At 33.6% G+C, this 23,244-nt stretch overlaps 1 long non-coding RNA gene across 1 annotated transcript; it reads right to left on the reverse strand.

Moving 5' to 3' along the window:
• Positions 1-12,684: 12,684 nt before the first annotated feature.
• On the reverse strand, positions 12,685-13,733 carry LOC149266536 (uncharacterized). The gene is made up of 3 exons (XR_016252977.1): positions 13,592-13,733; positions 13,412-13,493; positions 12,685-13,311 (listed from the first exon to the last, which is right to left on the reverse strand). It is a non-coding gene; the product is annotated as an uncharacterized LOC149266536 (long non-coding RNA).
• Between the last annotated feature and the right edge of the window lie 9,511 nt (positions 13,734-23,244).

Below are 23,244 nucleotides of genomic sequence, written 5' to 3' on the forward strand. Positions count from 1 at the left end.
TTTATGATTATTATCTTTTACATTATATTTATATTATTTATATATTTTATTCGTTACATTGCGTTCTTCCTCAAAAAGCTTTGTCCTCAAAGTTTGTCGATGAAAAAGGCTTGATCTTTTTTTCTGCTTCGAAAGTCTTTCTGTCTCGGAATAGTCATCCTCGTCGATACAAGTTGATAAGATCTTCTTAGTGACAAACAAAATTGTCGCACTGAGAAGGGATCAGACCATCCTAGATTAATCTTTTGTATAGTATTCTGATCACTGGAATTTTGTAACGACTTGTTATCATAAGACTAGATTGAGGTTACATCACTATTATCTGGAACATCAATTTGTTGTTTCTGGTCTGAATGGTACCGATATGTAGCATGGTTGATTGGTCTACTCTCGTGATTCAGATGTCGATATGGATTTTTTAGATTTTCTTCTGGCGAAGATGTTGTTGAATTGGTTATGGAACATTCACTTGGGATGTCCATTGTCTGAACTAAAACATCTAAGTGTGTCGTTTCTTCAACTGACTTGTCTTCTTGAGTTGTCATATTCACTGGATCGGTATTTGTTCCCTTATTTTCAACTTGAACTATTGTGACTGGAGATTTCGATACTTCTTCTTGAGTGACTTGTTCCAACTTATCTTTTAATGCTTTCTTATCCTCCTTAAGTTTCTTAATTTGATTGAGCAGACTTTGATCATGGTTTCTCAGACGTAAAAGTTCATTGTTTTTTTATTCATCAACCTTATTTTCAGTGTTTTGAATTTTAAGTTCTTCATCTTTTAGATCTCTGATTTGTTCTAATAAATTTTTATTAAGGTTCTTTAAACGTAACTTTTCCTCTTCTTGTTATGATAAATGTTGCTTGAGTTCTTTCTTTGAGACTTTAGTCTTCTTCACTTGTGCCAGTAATTTTTTGACGTGGTCCTTGAGAAGAGAAATTTCTTCATCATTTTTCCATTATTTCTTTGTAATGTATATCCACAAGATTTTTATGTTCGCATTCTAACACTTCCTTGCTTTTTTGAATTTTGGCTATTTTGTCATTCTCTTGATCTTTTCGCTGCACTTTCTTGGTACACTGGATAACATCATTATGTGGAAGTGATGATGGATATAGAGAAACGAAGAAGGAATCCATTCTCTTTCTCTCCTCAGCCCGTCGCTCCATTCTTGTAATTAATTGTTCTATATCTCTTGCGATTGATTGTCTTTGTTCCTTACTCATGGATGCCATATTTTTTCTTTTTCTTCACTTCTTTTATCTTTTTTTTTTCAACAATTTATTTATTTCTATTTTTTTATATGATATATTCTCTCTCCTTTTTTTTACTCTCTTTTTTTGTATATATTCTTTTAATCTATAAAATATATTTCCACTTCTCTCTTATAAAAATCTAATATGAATATATATGTATATATGTTTCAAATATTCTCTCTTCTTCTTTTTCTTTGTTCACTCTTTTAATCTTTTTTTTTTTTTATATAATAATAATTTTTTTTAATATATATAATTATAAATTATATATATTATATAATTTTAATTTATATATATATATATATTATAAAATTATAATTATATAAAATTTATATATACTTTTTTGAGATCCGCTTTTCTTTTTATATGTAACTATATAAGGCTTACATAGTATCCCTTTTTTTAATTATAATAATATTTTGTTTTTTTCTCAAAAAAATTGGATGAGACGTGACTCTTGGTACGGTCACAATCTTTAGATTTGAACTATTAAAATTATTTAGATCACACCTTTTTTCTCCAATATTATCAAAATATCTTTTACTTTTAAAATACCATGGGCAATTACCATGGGTTGTTTCTAAAACCTCAGTTAATGTTCTCCACGTAAAATGTAAAACTTACTACTGGTTTCTAAAACCACGGGCAATTACCATTGGTTTCTAAAATACCATGGGTCATTTTTAAAACCTCGGTTAATGTTCTCCACGTAAAATGTAAAACTTACCATTGGTTTCTAAAACCACATGCAATTACCATTGGTTTCTAAAACCACGGGCTTCTCCACGTAAAAAGTCTTAGATATACTTGAAAAGATTCTCGCTTATCTTTATTTTGCACTTTTTATCAATAATGTAAAACCCTTATCTATATATATATATATATATATATATATATATATATATATATATATATGTATATATATATATATATTTTCACTTTTTTTTTTTTCAGAATATATTATTTCCTTTCTTCTTTATTCTTTATTATTATTATTATTATTATTATTATTATTTATTTTTAAATAGTAGCAAATGGCCAAAGACCTAAAAAATGGAGAATCTCCCAATGTGTGGCAAAATGCTTCAATTATGACAACAACAAGGTTGATAGCCAAAGAACTGGGGATCAGCGAAACATGGCTCTGATACCAAATGAAGCGAACAAAGTTCCTTCTACAGATTAATTACTCCAAAAAGACTTGGAATGTCAAGATATCTATTTAGGATATAAATATTATATTAAATAAAATGAAGAAGAATAAGAATGATTGATTTACAAATGAGAACGAGAGGCTTGCTTATATACCAAGTGTCTCTTCATGAAGAGTCATGCCCTATTAGACATGCCTCTTCAACCTAATTACTAGTTTAACTAACTATTATTTATGATTATTATCTCTTATATTATATTTATATTATTTATATATTTTATTCGTTACACTGAAGCAAATTTAAACTGCGTGTACATACCGAAGAGCAACTGTTCTGGGACGATATCTATGAGGCTTCTTCACACCTTTGGTCGTGGGAGCAGATTTACGAGCAGCCTAATTTAAAAAAGGAGCTTCAGAATAAAATGCCACAATAAAAACAACATGCCTCAATTAACTCCACCAAAGATGCAACGGAAGAAATATAGGAAAGCCATTACCTTTGTTGCGAGCTGCTTCCTCGGAGCCTTTCCTCCAGTAGATTTTCGTGTTGTCTGCTTCGTACAAGCCATGATTCATGGAAAAGAGCGATCTACAGCACAGAGAGCAAGAACGAAAGCATAAGACCAAAGCCCAAACATCAAAACAGAAAATCCAAAACCACAACAAAAAATTACTATCAATCTCTTTCAAAAAATCTACTTTTAGACAATGCAATCGCGATCACACCCCCTTAAATAAAATGGAGATTTTCACTGGAGTTTCCGCAGGGGCTTTGACTGGGGAAAAAATAAACATACATATATGCGATTTACATAGCCTTGCTTGTTATGAATTTTATGCAGTCGAATGTGGAAAAATGTCCACTGCCTGGAGTTTCTGCTGGGGATTTCACTGGGGGGAAAAGTAAACATGCATATATGGGATTTACATACCCTTGCTTGTTACGAATTTTATGGTCAGTAGACATATCAACTGCCTCATAGCAAAAACAGTGTAAGCAAAAGAGCTAGCAAAAACAGTATAACCAAAAGAGCTCTGGAAAGATCCATTCAAGTTTTGTAGGGCTTTGATGATCATATGTAAATTACCGTTACTATCTCTTGTGTATTAATAAAAACAGACATTATATCTAATAAATCTAGGGGATGTTAGTGGGTCCATTGGGTCATGGTGATGACCCAGATTCAAAACCATTCTATACTAACACAATTTTGACATGAATTGTCGATAGAAAACTCTCACGGAATAATCATCCTTTCACGCCCTCTCTAATCAATAATAATACACTAACGAAGAAAAAAATTCATGAAAATATGTGCACCGACAGTAGCATTCATAACATGGGTCTCTCATAGTTTAGTCTTCTTTTTTAAGTCTCTTTTTATAGGACATTTCTAAGAAGTCATTTCTTTCTCATGTAAAATTATTTATTTATTATTATTATTGTTTTTTATTCATTCTATTATTTTTTTATGAATGCAAAATTATTTATTTATTGTGTCGAGAGGGCTCGGGGATAGATATCACGTAAACCTAAAAGTAAACATGTAATGTTTAACATTTAACATTTAACATTTTTAATCTAATGTCGGCTCTATTTAAAAATCAATCTAATTATTATTATGTATAAACACAATATAATTTTAAAATATAAAGAAGTTTACGAACGCTAAAAAAAGAAGTATGGTAAATAAATAAAAATATAAATAAATCAGAGGTATGGTAAATAAATAAAACTTTTTTTATATTTACTCCAGAAGTATGGTAAATAAATAAAACCTCTTTTTATTTTTACTTCGTAAATCTCTTTATATTCACAAAAACTCAAAAAAGAGGTTTTATTTAGGTGGAGCCTATCTGCCAAATACCATGGGACAAATAATTATTAATACCATAGGCCAAATACCATATTTATAAAATATGATATGGTAAATAAATAAATATAAAAGAGATATAAAGAAGTATGGTAAATAAATAAGACTTATTTTTATATTTACTTTATAAACCTCTTTATACTTACTAACACTCAAAAAAGAGGTTTTATTTAGGTGAAGCCTATGGGCCGAATACCATGGGCAAAATTATTATTAATACCATGCAAAAAAACATTATTAACCTATAATATTATTATTAATAATAAATCTAATATTCATATTAATATGTTATAACATTAATATTATTAAGTTTAAAATCTTTGGATTAACACAATATTAAATTTGTTATATATTAATATATTATGATATATATTAACTCTAGATATATATGGGAGGGAAGAACAAAGACATAGAGTGATAGAGGTGGAGAGATGGGGGGAGTGACAAGGGAGAGATGGAGATAAAGTGAAAGAGAGGGGAGAGGAGGAATGAAGAGGAGAGAGAGAGATGGGAGAAGAGAGAAGGAGGTAGGAGAGAGAATCTGTGAGAGAGGAGTACGAGAGAGAAGAATTGAGAGAGAGAGGAGAGAGGGAGGGATAGGAAGATGGAGTTGGAGGGGGAGAGAGGGAGGGAAGAATAAATACATATAGAGTGAGAAGTGGAGAGAGAGAGGGAATGACAAGGGAGAGATGGAGAGAGTGTGTGTGTGTTTGGGTGTGAGATAAAGAGACAAAGAAGGAGAGATAGAGAGAATTGTGGAGAGAATGAGAGAGGGAGGGATATAGTAACAGTGTTGAGAGAGAGAGAGAGGATGTGAGAGAGTAGAGAGAGGGAGGGAAAGAGAGATGGAGCTAGAAGGGGAGAGAGAGGGAGGTAAGAAGAAAGAAATAGATAGAGAAAGGAGGAGAGAGAGAGGGAGTGATAAGGAAGATGGAGAGAGAGGGAGAGAGGACAACAAGAGGGAAGAGAGATAGAAGTGGGGGAGGGAGATAAGGGGAAGAGAGGGGGGGCGAGAGGAGGCATGGATAGATAGATATATTGGAGAAAGAGAGAATATGTTTTGGGGGTGATATAGAGAGACAAAGGGAGATAGAGATGGAAAGTGAAGAGAGGGAAGAAGAGAGAGATGGAGAGAGGGAGGGAGAGACAGAGAGATTGATAGATATGGAGTGAGAGAGTGTGTGTGTTTGGGGGGTGAGATAGAGAGGTAGAGGAGAGATGGAGGGAGATATAGATATAGATCGAGGGGTGAGAGAGGGAAGAAGATTTCTTGCACTAGATGCATTAATTTTAGTGATGATGGTGATTTCTAATCCTATTTGATTGCTTACACTAGATGTATTGATTTTAGTGTAGATGTTGATTTCTAATGATATTTGATTGCTTGCACTAGATGCGTTGATTTCAATGTAGATGATTTATAATCCTATTTGATTGCTTACACTAAATGCTCCACTATGTTGTGCCCGCTAGCATTAAGTCATATAAAGGTGAAAAGGGGGTGAGAAAATATTAAGGTCTTATATACATATACGTATAACTAAAATGGGGGTATTGTGATTGTCGCATCCACATGCAGGATGTAATTAAGTGGAGCAAGGGGCCCAATCTATAAGTAATTATACCTATGGTTGTATAATGATGAGGGTCTTGTGATGGTTATGTGTGTGTGTGTGTGGGTGTGTAAGTATTGCACTTCATATAAGGCTAGCACTGTAACATGGTAAGGAGTAACCACTAAGGGGTAAACTCCTAAGTCAGCATGAAATAAACATATGTAGACATGTTACATGGAATAGGGAGAATGTGATGTGGCATTAAGATGGTATGCCACGTGGCACCATGTGGGGTCCACATTGGTGCCATGTGGCATGGCATAGTACCAATGTAAGTAGAGAAGGGAAATCTTGAAACCAACATAACCTTTTCCCTCCGGAGCCCGAATGGGATAATGTTTTATATTCTTCGAATCGTCTAGACGAGATGATTGCAATGATGTCGCCTATTTTTGACTTAGAGAAGTTTGAAAAAGAGCAAAAAAAAATTGGACCCCATTCTCATCACTGCACTTTGAGAATCGAGTTAGCATAGTATCCACCTTTGCTTATCGATTTAGATAAGGGGGTGTGTTACACTGTAGAACTAAAACACCAAACATTTCAATAAAAATAGAATATTGATCCATCTTACTTATTCAATATCATCATAAAAATTAATGACTCTAGAATCCCATTAGTTCTTTTTGGAAATCAATATGACACTAGGTTTTGGCAAGCATTTGGCTTTACATACAAGATCCACTTTGCTTACAGAATTACCATTATTATAATGCAATAATAATATAATTAATCTCACAACTAATTTAGTAATCACATTAATAAACACTTGGGTTGTCTCACTTTCAAATAACATTGGCTAGTTAATTATTTTGGAATGAGTTTCTGGAATTTTAATTAAATTATCGTTAATTATTAGGTGGATGGTCAATATTCAACTTCCACAAAATATTCTAAAATATTCTTAGTAGTACTTACAAATCAAAGGTGGAGATTTATCCCCAAAGTAGTTATGTCATTTTTTCTCTTTTAATTAAATTGATTAATTAAAAAAACGGTATAAGACTAAATGTCATATGAAATGAGTTGTGGTTTTTCAGCGTATGGCATTGATAAGTCATGGTATCGGCCCATGGTATTATAACAAAGCTCATTTTAAGCATCTCCATGGTAAAATAGGGGTGAATCCATGGTTAAGAATCTTGTTATATTTTTTTAAAATTGTATGTATGTTTAATTTATATAATAACTCTCTTTATAATTAATAATAATAATAATAAAATTATAATTTAATTAATTTTTATGATTTTTTTAGCAATATAACATATATATTAAGTCTTTTGATGTTTATGCCTATCATGTTTACCAGCCATTTGATTTATATGGTTGTGCTAGTTACTCATTTTTAAAAACATCAAAACTATCTCATAGTACAAATACATCTTAATCTACATTACTAAGTAATATTCATATTCAAAGTTACAAATCAACATTCATCAATGACTTATCTACTATCTAGTTTCTTATATAAATAAAAACATAAGATACTCATCAATGGGATACCATTTACCATTCAAACTTGCATCTAGCAACATATAAAGAAGGTTGTAATTGATTGTTGATATCTTCCAATGTCAATTGAAGGAGATCCATCCTCAATCCCTCGAGATCCATCCTCAATCCCTCGTATTCTTGATGAATATAGTTGACTCACCGGTAACTTTCTAACCTACTTCTTGGATACTCTCCTTCCCTACGAACCCTGAACTGCAATGAGATTGTAAGAATGATAAATACACTAGTAATGGAGGTGAGCCATCAAGCCAAAGAGGTTCCCACTCATAATTAAAAATCTTCAGACATACCGAACTCACAAGAAGTAAACGTAAATGTAAACATGTAACGTTTAACATTTAACTTTCAATCTAATTATTATTATGTATAAAACAATCTAAATTTAAAATATAAAGAGGTTGACGAAAGGTATGGTAAATAAATAAAAATATAAATAAACGGTATGGCAAATAAATAAAATCTTTTTTAGATTTACTCGAGAGGTATGGTAAATAAATAAAACCTCTTCTTATTTTTACTCCATAAACCTCTTTATATTTACGAAAACTCAAAAAAGAGGTTTTATTTAGGTGAAGCCTATGGGCCAAATACCATGGGACAAATAATTATTAATACCATGGGCCAAATACCATATTTATAAAAGAGGTATGGTAACTAAATAAATATAAAAGAGGTATGGTAAATAAATAAACTTATTTTTATATTTACTCCATAAACCTTTGTATACTTACTAACACTCACCAAAAAGGTTTTGTTTAGGTGAAGCCTATGGGCCAAATTATTATTAATACCATGCAAAAAAATTTATTAACCCTAATATTAATATTATTATTATTATTATTAAATTTAATATTCATATTAATATGTTATAATATTAATATTATTAAATTTAATAACTTTGGATTAATACAATATTAAATTTGTTATATTATAATATATATTAATATATCATGATATATATTAACTCTAGATATATATGGGAGGGAAGAACAAAGACATAGAGTGATAGAGGTAGAGAGATAGGGGGAGTGACAAGGGAGAGATGGAGATAAATTGGAGAGGGGAGAGGAGGACTGAAGAGAGGGAGAGGGAGAGCACTGAGAGTGGTAGAGAAGGGTAGGAGAGAGAGGGACACAAAGATGGAGGGGGGAGAGAGAGAAGGAGAGAGGGAGGGAGATAGTGAGAGGATTGGAGGGTAGAGAGAGAGAGATGGGGGAAGAGAGAGGGAGGTAGGAGAGAAATGGAGAGAGAGGACTTGAGAAGAGGAGAGAGGGAGGGATAGAGAGATGGATTTGGGGGGGGGGGGGATTTTTTGGGGGGGGGGTGTGTGGGGAGAGGGAAGAAGAAAGACATAGAGAGTGAGAAGTGGAGAGAGATGGGGGGTGACAAGGGACAGATGAGAGAGAGAGTGTATGTTTAGGGGTGAGATAAAGAGACAAATAAGGAGAGATAGAGAGAAGGGGAGGGAGAAGGAGAGAAGGAGGGATATATATATATATATATATATATATATATATATATATATATATATATATATATATATATATATATAATAGAGAGAGAGAGAGAGATGGGGGAAGAGAGAGGGAGGTGGGAGAGAAAAGGAGAGAGAGGAAGAACGGGAGACAAGACTTGAGAGAGGAGGAGAGTGATGAGGGAAGAGAGAGGATTGGGGGGCAAAGAGAGAGAGAGAGTGATGGGGGAAGAGAGAGTGAGGTAGGAGAGAAAGGCTGAGAGAGGAAGTACGAGAGAGCAGACTTGAGAGAGAGGGAGGAGTGAGGGAGGGATAGGGAGATGGATTTGGAGGGGGAGAGAGGGAGGAAAGGAGAAATACATAGAGAGTGAGAAGGGGAGAGAGAGAGGGAGTGACAAGGGAGAGATGGAGAGAGAGTGTGTATGTTTGGGGGTGAGATAAAGAGAAAAAGTACGAGATATAGAGAGAATGGGGGAGAGAAGGAGAGAGGAGAGAGGGAGGGATATAGTAACAGAGTTGGAGAGGGGGAGAGAGAGAGTGGAGAGAGGGAGGGAAAGAGAGATGGAGTTGGAGGGGTAGAGAGGGAGGTAAGAAGAAAGAAGATGGAGAGAGATGGAGAGAGGACAATAGGAGGGAATAGAGATAGAAGCAAGGGAGAGGGAGAGACAGGGAAGAGAGAGGGAGAGAGAGAGGAGGAAGGAGGGATAAATAGATAAATTGGAGAAAGAGTGTACATTTTGGGGGTGATATATAGAGACAAAGGGAGATAGAGATATAGATGGAAAGTGAAGAGAGAGATGGAGGGAGGGAGGGACAGAGAGATTAATAGATATGGAGAGAGAGTGTGTATGTATTTGGGGGGTGAGATGGAGACACAAAGAATGATAAATGGAGGGAGCTATAGATATAGATTGGGGGGGGGGAGAGGGATGAAGATTTATTGCACTAGATGCATTGATTTCAGTGTAAATGGTGATTTCTAGTCCTATTTGATTGCTTGCACTAGACGTATTAATTTTAGTGTATATGTTGATTTCTAATGATATTTGATTACTTGCACTAGATGAATTGATTTCAATGTAGATGATTTCTTATCCTGTTTGATTGCTTGCACTAAATGCATTGATTTTAGTATAGATGGTGTTTTCTAATCATATTTGGTTGCTTGCACTAGATGCATTGATTTGAATGTAGATGATGATTTCTAATCATATTTGATTGCTTGCACTAGATGCATTGATTTCAATCTAGATGATTTCTAATCCTATTTGATTGCTTGCACTAAATGCATTGATTTCAGTGTATATGATTATTTCTAATCTTATTTAATTGTTTGCGCTAGATGCATTGATTTCAGTGAAGATTTTGTTTTATGATCCTATTTTCTTACTTGCACTAGATGCATTGATTTGATTGTAAATGTTGATTTCTAATCCCATTTGATTTCTTGCATTAAATGCATTGATTTCAGTATAAAAGTTGTTTTCTAATATTATTTGATTGTTTGCATTAGATGCATTGATTTCAGTGAAGATGTTGATTTCTAATTTGATGTAATTGGATGTATGATGGTACATTAATTTTAAAGTGATTGGATTAACATTGTGCATTGATTTTAGTGTAAGCACAAAAAAGTATTTACAATGTACATTGATTTTTGCGTTAGTAATTCAAACTATTAAAATTGGAAAGAAAGAGAGACAAGGTATGATGCTTACTACAATTTCTCGAGCTAAAGATTTAAATGGTTTACGATTTAAACTTTCATTTTTATATAATCAATATGAAAACATGACAAAAGTAACAAGGGCGACAGTAAGAATAGTAGAAGAAAATAGTTTGAGATTAATCACAATGAAGACTATTTGTAATTGATTGTATCCTTATTATTCACATTTTCTATCATTCAACACTATTACATTGTCACTTTACATTCAAAATTTTGATTTCATCATTTTTCATCATTAAAGTTATTAACAATATTTATCATCTCAAGAAAGTGAGGTAACTAAGCAAATTTAAAATTAAAATGACCAAATTAATCTCAGACATATTTAGCATATTTAACATTATTATATTAATATTAGATGAACTTACATATTATTGATAAAATTAATCACATGTTCGTTAGATTTTCTTTGGCTGCACACGACTAAAACCAGCCTAGATCCATCTTAACTTTGGATCTATCAAGCGCCGAGAGGGATCAAATCTCTCGTGGTGCAAACCTTTCCTCAAGTTTTTCACTCAAAAAAGAGGTTTTCACCTCGAGAGATTTGATCCCTCTCGGCGCTTAATAGATCTGGAGTTAAGATGGATCTAGGCTAGTTCTATTATTATCGTTTTCTTCTAGCCTTACCCTTTTCTATTAATTTCTTTTAACTTCCTTATTTTATTATTTTCTTCTAACTTCCTATATTTATATAACACCTCATAATTTTACTTGTTTAAGACTATAGTAAATGATACTCATGGAAGACTAATGACATTTTGATGATATTTAAGTAGTGAATAATATTATTTTATAATTATGAAAATCTGAGAATTCAAGAGGGGAGACCGGAAACGAATTCCAACCTCCAAGCAGTTAGGAACAGTGAGAGACAATTATACCTTTATTTCCTGGAGATAAAAAAGGATCTCAATGGAAGTAAACGGGTTCAGTTTTTTGTTCGAGGAAAAGAAGTAAGGAAGAAATATCTGTGTGACATTAACAAGAGAAGATATCCTGAGCTGGATTTGAGCCAGTGGATAACCTTGTTACAGACGAGAATATGTGGCTTAAAAGACTAGATTGTAGTCTTGATGTCTTTTTCCTTATTCAAAGACAAAAATATTGTTACCTAATGTCCTAGAGAGGGGCTCAAGGGGAGAAGCGGACATCATTTCCCTTCTCAAGGTTGGGTGGAGAAGGTTTCAAGCCTGTTGAATTCATGGGTTTAACATAGACAGATAAGTACTCATGATTTGCTTTAAGTCTGTATTTTAAATACATGATTGAGAATATACATTTTACTGTATTTGGTAAATTAATTACAAGATCAAGTATGTACATTCTGTTGAACTGGGTAGTTTGAATGCATGACTAAGTATATGCATTCTACTATAAATAGATCTGCAAATGCTTTATTATTGAAACACAATAAATTTAAAAGGGATAGTTGGAACAGTAAACCCAATAATTTCATTCCATAACTTTGCATAAATTCATTGGTTCTTTACTATGTGAGAAATAATCTGTTATTTTAAATAAGGTTTTGTGTTTTAAACAAACTAGGGTATTTGACCCAAAAGGGGAAAACATAATGTGCCCATGCCTGGAACAGAATTAAAAGAAAATACAATTTTTGCTATCTGTGAGAAAACACAAATGTGCAACAGGACAATGCTAGTCCTGGAACCACCCTTGTTTTATACAAAGTAAAATCTTATGGTTAAATAGTTGAAGGGGTTAGGATTGGGTTGCCAACTCAACAACAACCAGGTCCAGTCCCCTATGAACTTGCATAGCAAATAAATTGAATTAGAACAAAAACTATTATAACCACTCCTCTGTTAAAATGTAAACATTGAATAATAGAGTTGGTATAACAAACACAATTCAAATTATGTATCTATAGAGAAGCTTGTAATTACTAACAGGAAGAAGCTCAAACCAGTTCTAACAGAAAAACATCTACTTGAAAATTGACAGAAATAAATACACAAATTAACCCAGAATTTATAACATTATTGCGTATTTATATGATTAAGGGAAATTCAAACCCGTTGTAACTGACTGCAAGTAATTAAACATGAATAGAATAGTAATAAGTTATATAACAAAAATGAACGACTTCTTCAAACAAGTGAACATAGGAATCCGAGAGAACTCGGTTCAAAAATCCAACAGTTAATAGCAAATGCGGAAGAAGATATCAGAACAATTTCAATGGAATCCCAAATAACTTAAACAAGTTTCTTAACAAAATTACATAGAATATAGATTCTAAACTATGAAACCCTCGATTGGGTTAAAAACTGCCTGGGGCTTCTCTTTATCCAAATATCAGTTCATCAAAATACAAAGATTAAAAACCCTCATTCCACAATTCTATACGTCGAGTGGTTGTGAGTAAACAGAAAGGCACCTGTTGGTCAAGGATATCGATTCAGTGAGGTTGTCGTCATCTGAAACTCCTGTGGAAGCATTCCTGTCAAGTGCACATAACACGGGGTGAAAACCCTAAGGGAATGATGGAGCTCAAGATGACAAAACAGTAACCCAATTAGTAATAATTGAAAAGTAATACAATGAGGATGACTAAAATTATTATCCTGGGCAGGAATTTCGGTTCTTTGGGGTCCAGGAGATTCACCTTCCATCACTTGGGAAACGAACACTATGCACCGGAATTGAGATTGCCTGAAGGACGGAACCTATACAGGGAAATGAGAATGTGGGAAAGATCAAAAAAGAAAGAAACGGGGCTCTGAGATTTGCAGCAAAGTAAGATTTTAAAATCTAAGTAGAGTTTACCTGTATCAGTAGATGTCTCAGAAAGCACCAGCCAAAACTTGAATGGATCCTTGAAAGTGAAACCTTTCGAAGCCAGAGCAACCTGTGGGAGAGCAGGTTAGCCCGGAAGCCATATTGGAGATAAAATTGCAAAGACTGAAAATAACCTTGTGATAAGCATAGAACAGACAAAAAGTCAACCTGCTTAACAGAGAGATAACCCAAAGCAGTGGGTTCGATGGCGCTAGGTAGCAGAGCTCAATCTTGGAGAGCCACGATGGGCGAATGGAGAAGACTAGGGGCACGGGTTCCAGAGATCGGTACCCTAATTTCTTATGAATGAACTCAAACCATTGGATTAGCTAGAGATCAACGGGTCCAATGTGCCCAGTTGTCCTCCGTAATTCCCTCCAGTTGTCACCCACCAACCCTTCTCAATATTTCGAACAATCTCTATGGTGCTTAGTTAAGGTATAGGAGGGTTTAATGTATGGTCATATTAGAAATCATATATGAACATTTAACGATATGTTATGTTAAATCATTGATAAACCTTGATCTGATATAACAATTCTAATAAATTGACATGGCATGGCTAAGCTAAACAATGTGTATATGTCGAAAGGAAAACAACCATATAGACTAGGGTATAAGGTAACCAGTTCATCATTTAAAAAAAAATTATGCTTGAGCGTAGTGATTTATGTTTTAAGGTTTACATATTACAAGTGGTATCAAAGCCACAGGTTCCAGCACTGTGGCCTTGGGTAAGAAAAGTTGTCAATAACCAAACTGTTTAAATGCACAGAGAGGAGCAAGAAACAATATGAGAAGGGGACAAGGAACCACCCCATCTAATCCAAAAATGTGGGTCCAGTTGGGGGAAAGTACAACAAATGAGAATGATGTGCTAATAGAGACTGTTCAGCAATTATGAGCAGAAATGATGAATTTGCGTGCTGACAATGAGAGACTAAGATTAGAGCATGAGAGAATCCTGAAAAGCCTCTCAGATTGACAGAACCTAAGGGATCCAGATCCTAGTGCAGATAACATAAATAGGGAGGAGACAAGGCAGCAACAGAGAGGTCATCCGAAAATAGAAGAAACTTGAATGAATAATGAGGAAGAATCAGGAAATACTTCCGGAGGTAGAGGGGCTAAGAGGCCAAAGATTGAATTACAAGGGGAATTTAAGAAAATAAAACCTCCATTATTTGATGGAGAAACGGAAGAGGCTGCGGAGGCTTGGCTGATCAATATGAACCAGTATTTCCAGATTTATGAATACGATGATAACTTAAGGGCTCGACTAGTTGTTTATCAACTGCGAGGTAGCCACACTCTGGTGGGAAGAGATTAAAACAATTTGAAACGTTGACGAGTGGGAGGTGACTTGGGACACTTTCCAGAAATATTTCAAGGATAAATACTTGACAGAAAGGTTCTATGATGAGAAGGTGAAGGAATTCCATGACTTGAGGTTGGGACAACAGTCTATGGATGAATTTATAACCAAGTTCACTTCCTTGTTGCGCTATGTTCCGTACATACGAGAAGAAAAAGCGAAAGTACGATGCTTCTTAAGAAGTCTACCTACTCATATGAAAGAACGAATAGAGTTTGACAACCCAAAAACAATGGATGAAACTATTCGGAAGGCTCGTATCTGTTACCAGCAGATGCAACAGAAAGGAGAAGGTAATAAGAGTTGGCCGGGCAAAAAGGGACAGAGAGGATTCTTAAGTAATTATAAGGGCAACAGATCAGGTGGGATGAAATCTGTACCCAAAAAACCGGTGGGAGGAGCCTTGGGAAAGAATCAGAAGCGAAACAGAAATCCTAATGAAGCCAAAATAGTTGAAGCCTCCAACAAGACAGAACTTGGACAGCCACCAAAACCTCCCCTGCAATGTTGGGGTTGTGGGGAACCCCACTATTACAAGAATTGTCCTCGCCACTCCAGACCTAGAACTACAACAAACGTTCAAGAAGCTTCTACGTTTGGTGATGTGGCCAGGAATATACCAAGGATTAATGCTACCTTGGAGGATCATCAGGCAGAATATCAGCCCGCTATGATGGAGTTTGAAGGTAAGATATCTAACCACACTGTGTCTATTTTGATTGACCCGGGAGCAAGTCTTAGTTATGTTAGTCCAAAAACAGTTGAAATATGTCACTTGTCCAGTATGAAATTTAAAAATTCATGGCTAGTGAAACTAGCCACACGAGCAAAATATAGAGTGACAGCCAAGGTAGAAGGTTGTCCTATGGAGATTGGAGGCCAACATATTAAAGTAAACTTAAACATATTACCTTTAGGTTCATATGACGTATTGATTGGAATGGATTGGTTGGAGGGGCATTGGTCCCTAGTAAACTGCAAGGACAAAACCATCAATTTCCTCACAGACGAAGGAAACAAACAAGAAATGCATGGTATAAAGAGAAATATTAAGATGCGGTTTGTCACCGCTAATCAGTTAAATAAATGTGTCTGAAAGGTTTGTCAAATTTACACCGTGCAGGTTGGATATGCCAACTCAAAAGATAAATTGTCAATTTTAGAAGATATACCTGTTGTCCAAGAATTTATATATGTGTTCCCTGAAGAGATACCAAGACTGCCTCCAAAAAGAAGCATTGACTTTATGATAGAACTCGTTCTTATAGTTGCCCCGGTGTCGAAAGCGCCATATCGTATGAGCATTCTTGAATTAATTGAACTCAAAATACAACTACAAGAATTACTCGACAAAAGATATATCCAACCGAGTGTGTCGCCTTGGGGGCGTCCGTGTTATTCGTAAAAAAGAAGGATGAAACGTTGAGACTTTGTATTGACTATAGACAATTAAACAAGTTAACCATAAAAAACAAGTACCCTCTGCCACCGTATTCTCCAAGATTGGGTCAAGGGCGCCATTGTATTCTCCAAGATCGATCTGCGATCAGGGTATCACCAAATCTGAATCAAGGATAAGGATGTTTGTAAAACTGCATTTAGAACGTGTTGTGGCCATTATGATTTTATTGTGTTACCTTTTGGTTTGACTAACGCTCCGACAACCTTTATGAGTTTAATGAATGGGATTTTCCACCCCTATTTGGACAAGTTTGTTCTAATTTTCATTGATGATATTTTAATTTATTCGAAAAATGCAGAGGAACATAAGGAACATATGAGGATTGTCCTCCAAACCTTAAGAGAAAATCAGCTCTACACCAAATTCAGTAAATGTGACTTTTTAAGGAATAGATACAGTATCTGGGGCATGTGATATCTTCTAAAGGCATTATTGTTGACCCCGAAAAAATTAGGACTATCCTAGACTGGCATGTCCCTAAAAATGTAGCAGATATTCGATCCTTTATGGGTTTGGCAAGTTATTATCGTCAATTTATTGAGGGGCTCTCTAATATTGCTTTCCCCATGACATCTCTACAGAAAAAAAAGAGATTTTTTAAGTGAACAGCGAAATGTCAGCTCAGTTTCTGTTGAAATTTGGTAGTGAATAGCGAAATGTCATCTCAGTTTCTGTTGAAATTTGGTACCGAAGGACAAGTGGTTCCCTAAGGCTTTGATCTTTGGCCTAGGGAAAAGTGTCCAAAAGAATTTAATTTTTCTCCTAAAGTGACTTTATAATTTTTATAAAGTCAAATCTAATTTAAAAGTGACTTTAAATAATAAAGTTACTAAAGTCTAATTTTAAAGTGACTTTAATAAAGTCAATGTAAAATGAGAAAGGAAAAGTGACTTTGGAAATAAATGACTAAGTGGGTCTTTATTAAAGTGGAGTGAATTAAAAAATAGAAAGTGAAATTTAAATGAGCATTTAATCTCAGCCCTAGATCTCAATCTATTTCAGCCATTGGATTTAGGGATCACCCAAAAGTCACTTAGGGTTAGATTAAAGGAGGAAAATGAGAAAAACGTCATCCATTCTTTCATGAGCAGATTGAGAGAAGGAGAGCAAGAGAGCAAGGGAGATTTCTAGACAGTGAGGAGAAGGAGTTTCAGCAAGTCCGTACAGCGGAGTTTCAGCGAGGCAGAGTTTTAGCAAGTTCGTACAATGGAGTTTCAACAAGTCCGTACAGCTGAGTTTCAGCAAGTCGAGGGCAGAAATCCGTACAGCTGTACTACTATTTTTTCGAGGAGGCCGTACAGCATTTATTGTTGTTCTGTTTTGTTGTTTGCAAGTTTTCCCAGTTGGCAGTGAGGCACGGAAAACGAGATAAATTTGTAAAATTTACTTGATGATTTTTTGCTGAATATTTCTCATTGTAAAAAGCATTTTCCAGAAATAAGGAGGAGCTCTCGAACTGGTTTTCTCCAAGAGTTGTAGGGGGTTTTTCGAGAGTCACCATGACCAAAAATAACTGTGTTTAAATGTGTTGAATGGCTGTTTATATGTGCTGATTTTTATATTTTTGCATTTTCCAGCATTCTGTAAAATTTCCAGAATTTGTGTTTTCAACAAAATCTATTTTCCAGTTGTTGAATGTATGGATATGGGAAAGGGCATTTAACTATTTTGGAGAAATAAGGTGAAACTGAAAACCGGGGTGGGAAATGAGAAATTTTTACAGTTTCGAGCAACTGAAACATTTACTAACATCTGCTCCAATACTAAAAGTAGCTGACCTAGAAAAGGACTTTATTGTTTGCATGGACGCCTGCCAGCAAGGGGTGGGAGGTGTTTTGATGCAGGATGGAAAAGTGGTGGCCTATGAGTCTAGGAAGCTCAACAAGCATGAGCAGAGATATTCGGCTTACGATCTAGAAATTACTGCAATGGTGCATACGTTGAAAGTATGGCATCATTACTTGCTAGGAAAGAAATTCATGCTTATGACAAACCATAGCAGCTTAACTAAATTCTTTAAACAGCCTAATCTAAATGCATGTCAAGCTCAGTGGACAGTGTTTCTAAGCGAGTTTGGCTTTGATATAAGGCATCTTAAAGGAAAGGAAGACCGAGTGGCTGATGCCTTTAGCAAAAAGGTGCAATGTGTGTATGAAATTTGGTGTCATTGCATAAAATTTGATGTGACAGAACAGCTCAAAGAAGCTACCCTTAAGGATCCTAAATATAAATTCTTATGGCAGCAAACTAGACTTCCGGGGAAGAACGTATGTTCCCAATCAAGTAAATTTTAAACAAATGTTGTTAGATGAATTTCACCACAGTCCTTATGTTGCCCACCCGGGTTATCAGAAAATGTTTTTTGCAATTAAGAGGGGGGTATTTTTGGCCTGGGATGAGAAAGGATATCATGATATATTTGGCTAAGTGCTTAGAACAATGTAAAATTTGAAACGGGAACTAATACGATTACCTGTTTAGTTGAGGTAGCAAAAAATTCAACCGATTTTGAAAAGTGATGATGCAGAATACATATTTTTTTTAGCATATTTTTGACACTTTAAATTTTCTTATGTATTAAATATAAATATTTGTTTTTAAATGTTAGTGATTTTCATGTTGATTTTGAAACATGTTGATACAACATCAATCCCTTTTTTAGAAGGCTTATTTTTGACACTTTATATTTTTTAATGTATTAGTTATGAATATTTTTTTTAAATGTTACAATTTTTTTACACTTTAAATTTTTTTATGTCCATTTGTTTTTTAAATGTTGATTACTTAACAAATTTTCTAGTTATCATATTTCTCTTTTTTAAATGTTGATTACTTAAAAAAACAAATATAAAAATATCTAAAAAGACAAAAAATAATATTGTAAAAAAAAACATATATATGTATATTTTGTAAACGATAAAAATTTGATTAAAAAAAATAAACTATAAAAATACAACAATTTTAAAAAACTATTAAAAAAACTGAAAATATAAAACAAAAAACAAAAACAAACCTAATTTTAAAAAAAAAAAAAAAAAAAAATATTAGAAATTTAAACAAAAAAAAATTAAAACAATTTTAAATAATTTAAAAACAAACTAATAAATGTTTATATATATATATATATATATATATATATATATATATATACATATAAAAAAAAAAAAAAAAAAAACAATTAAAAAATTTAGAACATTAATATTAAAATCTTAAAAAAAAAATTAATTATGAACAAAACGTAATATATATATATATATATTGGAAGGTGGGGCTGAAATCCGATTCTGACACCCACTTATATATATATATATATATATATATATATATATGATTCTGAGAATCAAAAAAATTGTTAATATCTCTAATTCTGAGAATCAGGTTTCAGCCATGCCCACTTAAAAAAAAAAAATATTAACAATTTTTTTTTTCAGATTTCAACCCCACCAAGAAGCCTGGGGGGCGCGGCCCTGGGTGGGCGGAGCTCACATAGCTTTGCACGACCTTAGGCCCTTGGGTGGGGCTGAAGTCCGATATCAGATCCGCCTACCCAAGGTTGCGCCCTTAGCCCTTGGACGCGGCTGAAGTCTGATATCAGCTCCGCCTGCCCAGGGTCATGCCCCCCGAGCCCTTGGATGGGGCTGAAGTCTAATTCTCAGAATCAGATTTCAACCTCACCCACTTCAAAAAAAAATTGTTAACAAAAAAAAATGTTTTTTCTTTTGTTAATAATTTTTTTTATAAGTGGGTGGACCTAAATCCGATTCTCCGAATCGGATTCAGCTCCGCCCATTTCAAAAAAACATTATAATAATTTTTTTGAAGTGAACAGAACTGAAATCCAATTTTTAGAATCGGATCGGATTTCAGCCCCACTCCCCAATTTTTTTAATTATTTTTTTTACGTTTTTTTAATATTTTTTTCTAATATTTTAATGTTAATGTTCTAAAATTTTTAATTAATTATGTTTTTTTTTAATTTGATTTTTTTTGTTTTTTTTATGTTTATTATATTTTCTATGTTTTTTTTAATTTTTAAATTTAATTTTAATAGTATTTTTATTTTTGTTAATTTTTTTTTTTTTTTTGTTTTTAAATTATTTAAAATTGCTTTAATTTGTTTTTATTTAATTTTTAGTTTTTTTTAATAGTTTTTTAAAATTATTGTATTTTCATTTATTTATTTTTATAGTTTTTTTTTTTTAAACATGTTTTTGTTATTATTTATTTTTTTATATTTTTAAGAAAAAATATAGTTCTTACTTTTATAGGTTAATTTTGTTTTTCTTTTTTAACATTTTTATGATTGATTTTTTTTGTCATTTTCTATATATTTGATTTTTTTGTCTTTTTTTTTAATTTCATGTTTTTTTAAATATATATTTTTATTTACTTTTTGTTATTTTTTTTGTCTTTTTTTATTGTTTTTGTTTTTAAATTTATGTTTTCATTATTCTTTTGAAATTTTAATATTTTTCACAGTCATGATAAAATCTTTTACGTCGTTTTTTCAAAATGTTGAAAATTTATCCTGAAAAAAACAGAGGTTATTTCAACATCAACATATCAACACTTTTCGTTTTCAGGGTGTTTTTTGCACAATTTTTGCACAAAAAATTTGTTTTTATTGTCATTTTTAAAACATGTTGAAAAATTACCCTAAAATATATATATATATATATATATATTATTCCAGCACCAACACTTTTCATTTTCGAGTTGATTTTCATGTCTTTTTGGATTTTTTTGGCTAGAGTTCTCGTTTCAAAGTTTACATTGTTTTAGAATGTCAGCAGGTTAAAGTTGAGCATCAACACCCCGTTGCACTGCTCCAACTACTTCCTATACCTAAGTGGAAATGGGAAATGATTACATTAGACTTTATAACCAGACTTCCGAGAACCCAAAAGCAACAAAATTCCATCATGGTGGTGGTGGACAAGTTGAAAAAAACTACTCATTTTATTCCTATTAAATCCACCTATAAAACAGTGGAAATTGCAGACATCTTTATGAAGGAAATATTATGAGTGCACGGTATGCCAAAGGTAGTGATTTCATGTAGAGATGTAAAATTTACATTTACATTCTGGAAAGCTCTTTTTACAGGGCTAGATACTCAGATCCAATTTAGTATCGCTCATCACCCAAGACGAATGGACAAATAGAGTGAATTAATCAAGTATTGGAAGATATGTTACGAAACGTATGTGATGTAACAGTGAACCAAATGGGTAGACTATCTTCATTTGGTTGAATTTACTTATAACAACAGTTACCATGAATCATTAAATATGAGCCTCTATGAAGTGATGTATGGAAGAAAGTGTAGGACTCCAACTAGTTGGTGTAGCCCAAAAGACAAGATGATCTTAGGACCTGAAATGCTAGCAGAGATGGAACAAGAAGTAAAGAAAGTTCAACAGAACCTAAAAGTAGCTCAAGATAGACAAAAAGCTTACGCATATAAGACGAGATTTTATAAAGAATTCCAGGTCAAAAACCATGTTTATGTCAAGTTAAGACCTAGGAAAAGAACTTTGCAGTGGGGTAGTTGTGCTAAATTGGCACCCCGTTACTGTGGCCCTTTCCAAGTCCTGGAAAGGATAGGACCAGTAGCTTATCAGCTTGCTCTTCCTCATCACATAAAAGTACATAATGTATTTCATGTGTCACTGTTAAAGAAGTATGTGTATGACTCCAGACACATTATTAGCTGGAAAGATGTGCAAGTATGAATGAAATTGAGTTATGAAATATAAAACCAGGATAAATAAACTAATGATAATAATGATGTTTTGACAGGTCGAACCAGATGGGGAATTTTTGGTAGAACCACTGCGTATTCTCGATCGGAGAGAAACAACGCTGCGGAAGTGAGCTATCATCCAGGTTAAAGTGCAGTGGAAGCACTTTAGCCTAGAGGAAGCCACCTGGGAAGATGAAAGTCTTATGAGACAAGCTCATCCTACTATGTTCCATGGGCTACAGTAAACACCGAGGACAGTGTTTTGCCAAGGGGGGAAGATGTAACACCTCCCGAATGACATTTAGAATTACTTTACTTGTTTAAGACTATAGTAAATCAGACTCATGGAAGACTAATGACATTTTGATGTTATTTAAGTAGTGAATAATATTATTTTATAATTATAAAATCTCATAATTCAAGAGGAGAGACCGGAAACGAATTCCAACCACCAGGCAGTTAGGAAGAGTTAGAGACAATTATACCTTTCTTTCTTGGAGATAAAAAGGAATCTTTGTGGAAAGAAAGGGATTCAGTTTTTTGTTTGAGAAAAAGAAAGAAGAAAGATCTGTGTGACATTAACAAGAGAAGATATCATGTGTTGGACTTGAGCCAGTGGATAACCTTGCTACGAACAAGAAATTGTAGCTCAAAACACTGGATTGTAGTCCTGATGTCTTTTGCCTGATTCAAAGACAAAAATATTGTTACATGTTGTCCTGGAGAGGAGTTCAAGGGGAGAAGCAGACGGCATTGCCCTTCTCAAGGTTGGGTGGAGAAGGTTTCACTCCTATTGAATTCGTGAGTTTAACATAGAGGGATAAGCACTCATGATTTTCTTGAAGTCTGTGTTTTAAATACATGATTGAGTATATACATTTTACTGTATTTGGTAATTTAATTACAAGATCAAGTATGTACATTTTGTCGAACTAGGTAGTTTGAATGCATGACTAAGTATATGCATTCTACTGTAAGTAAAACTGCAAATGCTTTATTATTGAAACACAATAAATTTAAAAGGGATAGTTGGAACAATAAACCCAGTGATTTAATTCCAAAACTTTGCATAAATTCGTTGGTTCTTTACTACGTGAGAAATAATCCATTATTTTAAAGAAGGTTTTGTGTTGTAAACGAACTAGGGTATTGGACCCAAAATGGGAAAACAGAATGTGTCCATGCCTGGAACAGAATTAAAAGAAAATATAGTTTCTACTATCTGCAGAGAAAGACAA

This window comes from Pinus tabuliformis, chromosome 6 (assembly GCF_031772625.1).
Source record: "Pinus tabuliformis cultivar Carrire ecotype Pingquan chromosome 6, CPIR1, whole genome shotgun sequence".
NCBI lineage: Eukaryota > Viridiplantae > Streptophyta > Pinopsida > Pinales > Pinaceae > Pinus > Pinus tabuliformis.